Source organism: Ascaphus truei, chromosome 9, assembly GCF_040206685.1.
Source record: "Ascaphus truei isolate aAscTru1 chromosome 9, aAscTru1.hap1, whole genome shotgun sequence".
Classification (NCBI taxonomy): domain Eukaryota; kingdom Metazoa; phylum Chordata; class Amphibia; order Anura; family Ascaphidae; genus Ascaphus; species Ascaphus truei.
Window position 1 is genome coordinate 33,543,987 of NC_134491.1, and position 7,824 is coordinate 33,551,810.

At 41.2% G+C, this 7,824-nt stretch overlaps 1 long non-coding RNA gene across 1 annotated transcript in view; it reads left to right on the forward strand.

Moving 5' to 3' along the window:
• LOC142502811 (uncharacterized) overlaps positions 1 to 7,012 on the forward strand; it is a 30,541-nt gene extending 23,529 nt beyond the window's left edge. The window contains exons 7-9 of the long non-coding RNA XR_012803856.1: positions 2,816 to 3,386; positions 4,533 to 4,705; positions 6,962 to 7,012. This is a non-coding gene — a long non-coding RNA (uncharacterized LOC142502811). The remainder of the gene's footprint in view (positions 1 to 2,815; positions 3,387 to 4,532; positions 4,706 to 6,961) is intronic.
• The last annotated feature ends 812 nt before the right edge of the window (positions 7,013 to 7,824 follow it).

The window sequence follows — 7,824 nt, forward strand, 5'->3', positions numbered from 1 at the left end:
AATACTTTTTAAAAGATGCAGTTACCAGTCAACTAGATCAGAAATCTCTGAATGTTGATTCAATCACATCACATAATAATTTTAAAGTAAAGTCCACTTTTTACCCTAAATTTGCCCAAGGCCATCTGGTCAACTCCTTTGTGGAGATAGTAACCAGAGAACTGGAAGAGTCTAGTAGGACATATAAAATTCATAGAGATAATTTCAATACTAATGAAAAACTGGCCCTACAACAACTGGAGGATAATAAGAGGATAGTTATTAAACCTGCTGACAAAGGGGGAGGTATAGTGGTGATGGATATAGAATATTATCTCCAGGAGTCAATGAGACTTCTTGGAGATACAGTCACATACCTCCCCCTTCCAAGCAATCCTCTAAACCAGTTTCAAATAGAACTCACTACATTGCTAAACAAAGGCCTCGAGGAAGGAGCTATAACACAACAAGAATTAGAATTTTTAGATATACAGTTTTCACGTACTCCTATTTTTTATTTTATCCCAAAAATACATAAAAGCATTACACAACCTCCTGGCAGACCAATCATTTCAGGTATAGGATCACTCACTTCTAATTTATCTTTATTTATAGATCACCACCTTCAACCTTTGGTACATCAGGTCAAGTCTTACCTGCGTGATACAACACATATCCTTCAAATACTTAGAGATCTAGAGTGGGAGCCTGAGTACACTTGGGTAACAGCGGATGTTACATCATTGTACACCACTATAAATCATGTGAAGGGCTGTCAGGCAATATCACGCAGGTTAGAATTAGACGTCACTACATCACCAGCACTCAAAACTTTTCTAGTAGATAGCATTAATTTTATTTTAACCCATAATCACTTTCAATTTAATTCACAATTTTTTTTACAGATCTGTGGAACGGCGATGGGCACGAGGTTTGCTCCGAGCTATGCAAATCTTTTTATGGACAGTTGGGAAGAAGATTACATTTGGAACAACTGTCCACTCGGGGCTCACCTCGTGCTCTGGCGCCGTTTCATAGATGACGTCATATTTGTGTGGTCAGGTAGCCAGGAGCAGCTTGAATCGTTTTTTGAGTATTTAAACTTTAACGATAGGGATTTGAAGTTTACTTTTAATTACAATAAGGACCATATAGAATTTTTAGACCTCGGTATTTATATTTCAGATAACAAAATAGAAACGAAAACATATTTTAAGTCAGTGCAGGCCAACAACTACCTTAGGGCAGATAGCCAGCACAATCCTAGTTGGTTCCGGAATATCCCTAAGGGTCAACTCACCCGTCTGAAGCGCAACTGTTCAAATCCTGGGGAGTTTGCGCTTCAGGCAGATGAGCTTAAAGATAAATTCCGGGATAGAGGTTATCCAGAGCATCTACTTGAGGAAGCGTCCCTACAGGTAGACAAAATTGATAGGACCACTCTGTTAGAATATAAAAGTAAAAAGCAAACAAATGAGTTAGAACAACATAACGGGGTGGCATTTGTCACCCAGTATAACGAGATGGCGCCAAAGATTCGGCACATTCTTAACAAACATTGGCCTATGCTTCTTTGTGATAACGTATTATCTAAATGCCTTCCAGAGAAACCAAAAATTATTTTTACAAACGCACCAAATTTAAAAACACGTTTAGCTCCTAGTTGCCCTCTAGACAATTCAAAACTAAAAATAGCCAGTAAAAGCAAGGGCTTTTTTAAATGTATAAAATGTACAGCTTGTACTTTCAGTACTAACACTAGAACCTTCAAATCAAACGTTACTGATAAAATATACACCATAAAAACATTGATAAACTGCTACTCCACCTTTGTGATTTACTTATTACAGTGCCCATGTGGCTTACAATACGTAGGTAGGACTGGCAGATGTTATCAGAGAAGGGTATACGAACATATTTACAATATCAGACGAGGTGCTCTTACACATAGTGTCTCGCACCTTTTTAGCGTGCACCATAATAAAAGTCCAATTGGATTGAAATGTCAAGCCATAGAAACTGTACAAGCAAATTGGAGGGGGGGGGGGTAATCAATTACATCAGATCAGTAGGCGTGAAGCCTACTGGATCTATGAATTGAAAACCCTCTCACCCAATGGACTTAATATAGATTTCGATCTGGGCGTCTTTCTTAAATAAATATTTATTTTTACACATATTATACATAGTTGTATTAATTGTTTCATAATATAAAGTATTTATATATAAAGTTTTTAAATTAAAATGATATTTTAAACATATAGTAATGAAAAAGTATAATTAGGTTTTATAAGAATTGTATCTAATAGGAAATTTATACAATTTAATAATTTTTAAATAATTTTTATATTCATTGAATAAAGACATATATATATATATATAGGTATTAACTGCATCATTTGCTATTTTGCACATATAGGGTGCCATAATAGTGTCAAACTATGCAACATCAATGGAGGATCAACTAGTATTAAGAAATGTATAATAGGTTTAAACATTGATGCAAAATTAATTCTAAGATAGTCAGGACACTGTAGATATGAAATATTTTTATGTGAATATTTTTAAATATTTTTATGTGTGTGTTTTCATGTTATTTGTTGTATTAAGTGTATGTTAGCCTGCCCTTTTTAACACAAGTCATGAGTGACAGGAGTTGTAACCAATCACGATCGCCATAAGTATAGGTTGAGAGATATTTCACTTTATCCAATGGTGTATCACCTGCCATTATATAAGTTATACAAGGACTGTGTTAATCCACTGAAGAAGTGCGCATGCGCACGAAACGCGTTGGGTTTTTCGTGAGAATTATTTGCCAGTGAACTTCTACCAGGTGCAGACCCCTGCAAAAGGTTCCGTTTATAGACGGCAAGAGAGACGAGAGCGGCAAGCGGGAAGCAGTTCCGCCTAGCGGGTGACGTCATTCCGGACGGGAAACATCGCGAGAAGTGGCCTGCAGAGACGCCTGGCCTGATATTGATCGGTAGAGGAGCCTGCGGCCATTACGGGAGCACCACGCGTTCAGGATCATCTGCTACCAAGCCGAGCTTCTTGTCTATCACTGCCTGATATCCCTGGACTTCTGTAAGTAGGATTCCGGTTTTACACACCGGATCCTAGACCTGCTCCGTCAGTTCACTGACAATTTAATATTAATGTTTAAATAAATCTCTGATCCATAGTCAGCCTATCTGTCAGTGTTGTAAGTGGTTGTATGTCCTGTGTGTGTGTGTTATATGTTCTAATCATACAGTGTCACGCTATGATTTCTCCCTTTATCTTTTTTACATTATATACCACGGTTGCTGCTGTGGAGCCTGCTGTATAACCACTGGATCACCTTTACTGGATACTGCAGCACATCTTTGGACTCATACATTTTCCATTTGGACATTAAGGCGCCGGTCTGTATTGTTTTCTCTGTGTGTTTTTACTAACTGTGTTTGGGTTAGTTTTTTTCCTGGCAGCCGTATTATACCTAATATTTCACATTGTGATTTGTATTTTATAATTTTGTACTGTATTATTTTGGTATTATTTTATTTTTAGCGCTATATCCACCATTTCTTTTTTTTTAGATCACAAGTAAAACATCCTCTATTAGGGATTCAAGAACCCAATTTGGGATTTAATGTTGGTAGTCTTACATCCTATAGTACTTTTACCTACAAAACTTAAAGTATATTGTGCATTCAACATGAATCAGAACTTCTAATGACATAATGGGGACTTTTCTGCTGGAAGATCCCTTAGAGCAAATTCAAGTCAATTTTCTACAAGGTGTCTTCCAGCACCGGAAGGTGCTTTATGGCTAAAGACTGCTTAGTAAGTATGGGCCAATGTCCTGTCAGCATCCTACTGTACCACACAGATTGCTAGCTGTTAAAACTCTTTGTACACCTTTTTTTACTTATATACTAAATAGACTAGTAAAATACTCTTGTTTTCTATTTAATACACCAAGCCAAAGCCTTGTTTTAACATAAGACGTCAACAAATGCCTGAATTTTAATTACTTTAGCTTAAAGCCCTTTTCTTGACTGATGTATTTGAAAAATAATAGAGAGGATACTGTAATGTAAGAGACAGACATGCCAGATTGGTTATAGAGTTATTAGATTGTGGATTCATGTTAAATCTCTTTACATTTGCATAATCTTTGTGGGATTTGTAAAACCTCAAAGTAAAATGACAAAATAAATAATTTCTGTGGCTTAAGGAAGATGAATGAGGATATTGGGTTTTTGAAAATGTAAAAATCAAGTACAGTACTAATTCAAACAAAAGATGAGAAAAGACAGAAAAACATACAATACGTAGCTGCAAATATTCTCACATTGATAAAGCGTAACAAGACTGAAATGCACCTTCACTGAAGTGGGAAAAATCTGGTCCCCAGCCCCTGGGTGAGGAGCAACATGACTGCCTACTGAGGGAGGGCCTAATTGTTATTAGTTAAGGAAAAGGGGGGGGGGTTGAAGAGGTGATAGGAGGCAATATTAGTTGGGGGTGCAGTTTATTCCTTTCTCTTCATTTCTGCACTGGTTCAGAAGCAGCAGCACCGTTGCAGCAGGAACTTCAGCAGCATGGCTCAGAGGAGGCGTAGCAGAGGTTGGTTGAGGGCTCTGGTAGAAGAAGCTATCATGGAGGAGGCCTGATGGACCATCTTATGGGAAAAAAATGGAAAGAGCAGCACGGTCCGAGAGAGGCAGCTGCTGCAAAGGTGAATAGAGACCTGCAGGGAGGTAGGCGGTCCCCTTCTCCGGAGAGACTTAGCCTGGCGGGTGAGCAGATGGTGGGATTAGATTGGACGGATCCAGCTGGGGGTGAGGGGTTAGTGCAGGCAAGCACCCCAGGTCAGCCTTAATCAAGCGGGCGGCCTGTAGGGTGTTAAATGGGCTAAATCTGTCCCCTAGAACTGTTGGCGGCTATTAAGGAGATGGCTGATGTTTGCAGGGACACGTAGTGAGCAAGGCCTGCTTCTTTGAATGGAAGTAGTGGTGTGGGGAATGGTGGGACTCCAGGAGGAAGAGCATGGGAGCTCCCAGATGTGGGCACTGGGCATGACATGTTGCAGTTGTGGGTTGGGGGAGATGGAGAGCTCTGGAATGGGGGTCATGTGGCCAGAACAGACAATTGGCATTGGGGGGACAGGCAGAGCGCATGCAGGGTTTTTTTTCAGTGGAGGAAGTGGGTCAGCGAGGGATAAATAGGGAAGTCTGGGAGGCGAGAAGAGGAAGGAAGGAGAGATTAAGGTTATGATAGTTGTTATCAGGATGTGTATTTTTGTGTCTCAAGTCCATTGTGGCTGCACTTGTCGCAGGCGGTGCAAGACCGGTTTTGGAAAAGGAAGAATGTGGATATTTTAACTTTGCTCCCTGATTATAAGGAACCCCCCAAGACTTAAAAGAAGGAATAAAAAGGCAGAGGAGAGGAAGAGAAGGCATGATCCTAGGTAATTTTGGGATTGGTTGCAGACATTTTCCAGCGTAGTTATTTTGATTGGAGAGAAGTCACTGGAGATGTATTCACCACGTTTTAAGTATGTGGATACTATTTGGGGCACATATAAGAATTATGGTGGTTCTGCGTGGTGGAAGTCCACAAGCAGTGGTGCTTGGATGTGAAGGACATGGACCTTTGAATGTCATTTCAGATACCACACAGGCTATCTCCCTCTCAGGGAAGGGCAGGCAACTGTCAGGACTTAAGTCTGTCCATCTCATAAGGGAGTGTGCTCTCCCCTCCTCACATGTCTCTCCCCTTGACTCAATAGTACAGTACAGTACCTTTATAACAATCTTCCCTCCCTACTGCTATTTCTGTTTGCAGTTTCACGCTCCTTTGTAAACTGTTCTTGTCTCTTCACCTTCCCCACAACTCTCCCCCCATATCTACAGTATATTTCCTCTTCTCCCCTCCACATTTTCCTGTGCCTATGCATGGCACCTCTACCTCAGCTACTTCTGCACCTTTCAGTTAAAACACTCACAAATCCTCTACCCAACTCTATTCTCTCTTGAAACTCCTCCTCCTTGCTGCTGGATATAGCTTATCTTGGACCTTGCTATAAGCACGATTGTTCTTGTTCACACTTTCTTGCCTCCTTCTCCCTCCTAAAGGTGCTAGATCTGCTACTATGATTTAAAACATATTCCTTGTCTTCCTTTCTTCTCACTTTCCATCTCCCGTGCTCTCTGGAATGTACGCTTGTTGACTAACAATGCTCTTGATGTACATTACCTCCTGCTCTTTTCATCTCTTCTCTGCTGTATCCTATGGTGGTCTGTCTTGCACTCACACTCCACACCTCAATGGCCAGGGTGATCAGGTAGATCTCCTATTTTCCCGTCAACGATATCTGCCCCCATCTATTTTATTCTCTTCCTTTGAGGACCATGCTGTCCAACATTTCTACCCTCTCTCTCCTTGCGTGTTCCTGTCATCTGCCAACCACCTACCTCCACATCCTCTACCTCCACATTGGATGGCTTGTTTTATGTATTTTTTCGATTGATTAGCGTTTTTTATTAATTAATTATTTTGTTGGCTCCTTGTTTGAATTGATGTGTTGGCTAGTTGTTTTATTAATTAATTACTTTGTTAGTTACTACTGTAGTTAAAATTATGTAATTGTTTTGTTGGTTAGTGCTTTCATTTATTGAATTGTGGTGTTTAGGTGCTTGTGTATGCTTTATTATTGTGTATTTTGGGACTTCATGTATTTTTATTAGGGTGACCATTGACTGCTGGAGTGGCTTATCATGCCCATATTATATGGGTATCATGTACTACTATGCCAATCAATGGGTACATGTTGGGTACAGTGGGTCCGGGGTGGGTGGTTAGGCCTCCTGGGTTGGTAGTGGGGGAGGGTGGGTTAACCCCTTAATTACTAAAGCGGTTAATAACCGCTAAGGTGATTAAGGGCTTAGGGGCCATTAGATTGAATTGTTGTATGTATTCTTGCTTGCATCAGAGAACATGGCCCTGCAGTATGCTGACGAGGACGCCCTTCATGATGGCAGGGGTAAGTAGAAAGGTTTATTTAATTTATTTCTGCGGCCTGGCTAATGTTTGATTTAATAATGGGCAAACAAGCTATTATCCATATCTGGATAATAGTTATTTTACACATTACTGTACTGTATGTGTTTGGGGGAGGTGTATTTATTGTAATGTATGCCAATTTTTATTTTTGGATACAGGATTGGTACCGCAGGACAGCGGGGACCCGAGGACCCCCCGACACTTCTGGGAATCACCGGAGGGCCCCCAGATACCCGTGGGAACCACCCAAGGACCCCCAGACAGTCACAGGGACTACCCAGGGACTCCATTGGGCCCCCGGACACCAGCGGGACCACCTGGAGGTCCACAGAAACCCACGGGGACCCCTGCCGGCCTCTGGTATCAATCCTGTGTATACAAATATAAAATTTGGTTTTATGTAGGCGCACAGGGAGTGGGTGGGCTGTGGATTGGTGTTTAATACATATTGTAATGTTTATTGGGGGCAGAGGGGGTGAGTGAAGGGCCAAGTACCTGCTTCACTCACCCCTTCTGCCCTCAATAAAGCTGCAATTGTGCCTTAACTCTTTCATTGCCTTAGCGACTATCCGGTAAGGTAATGAAGCTGTTTAATGTAATTTGTATTATTGGTGTGCAAGAGCAGAGGGTCTCCTGAGCTGAACCGCCTTGATTTCAGCCTTTGGGACTCCCTGCTTCCTGCATTACAGGCCCAGATCTGGGCTACCGGTATCTCCTTCATTATTTAATTCTCCCGGTCACGCACCTGATGCCCCATACCCCCATACCGGGGCATGTAACCCGGGAAGCAGG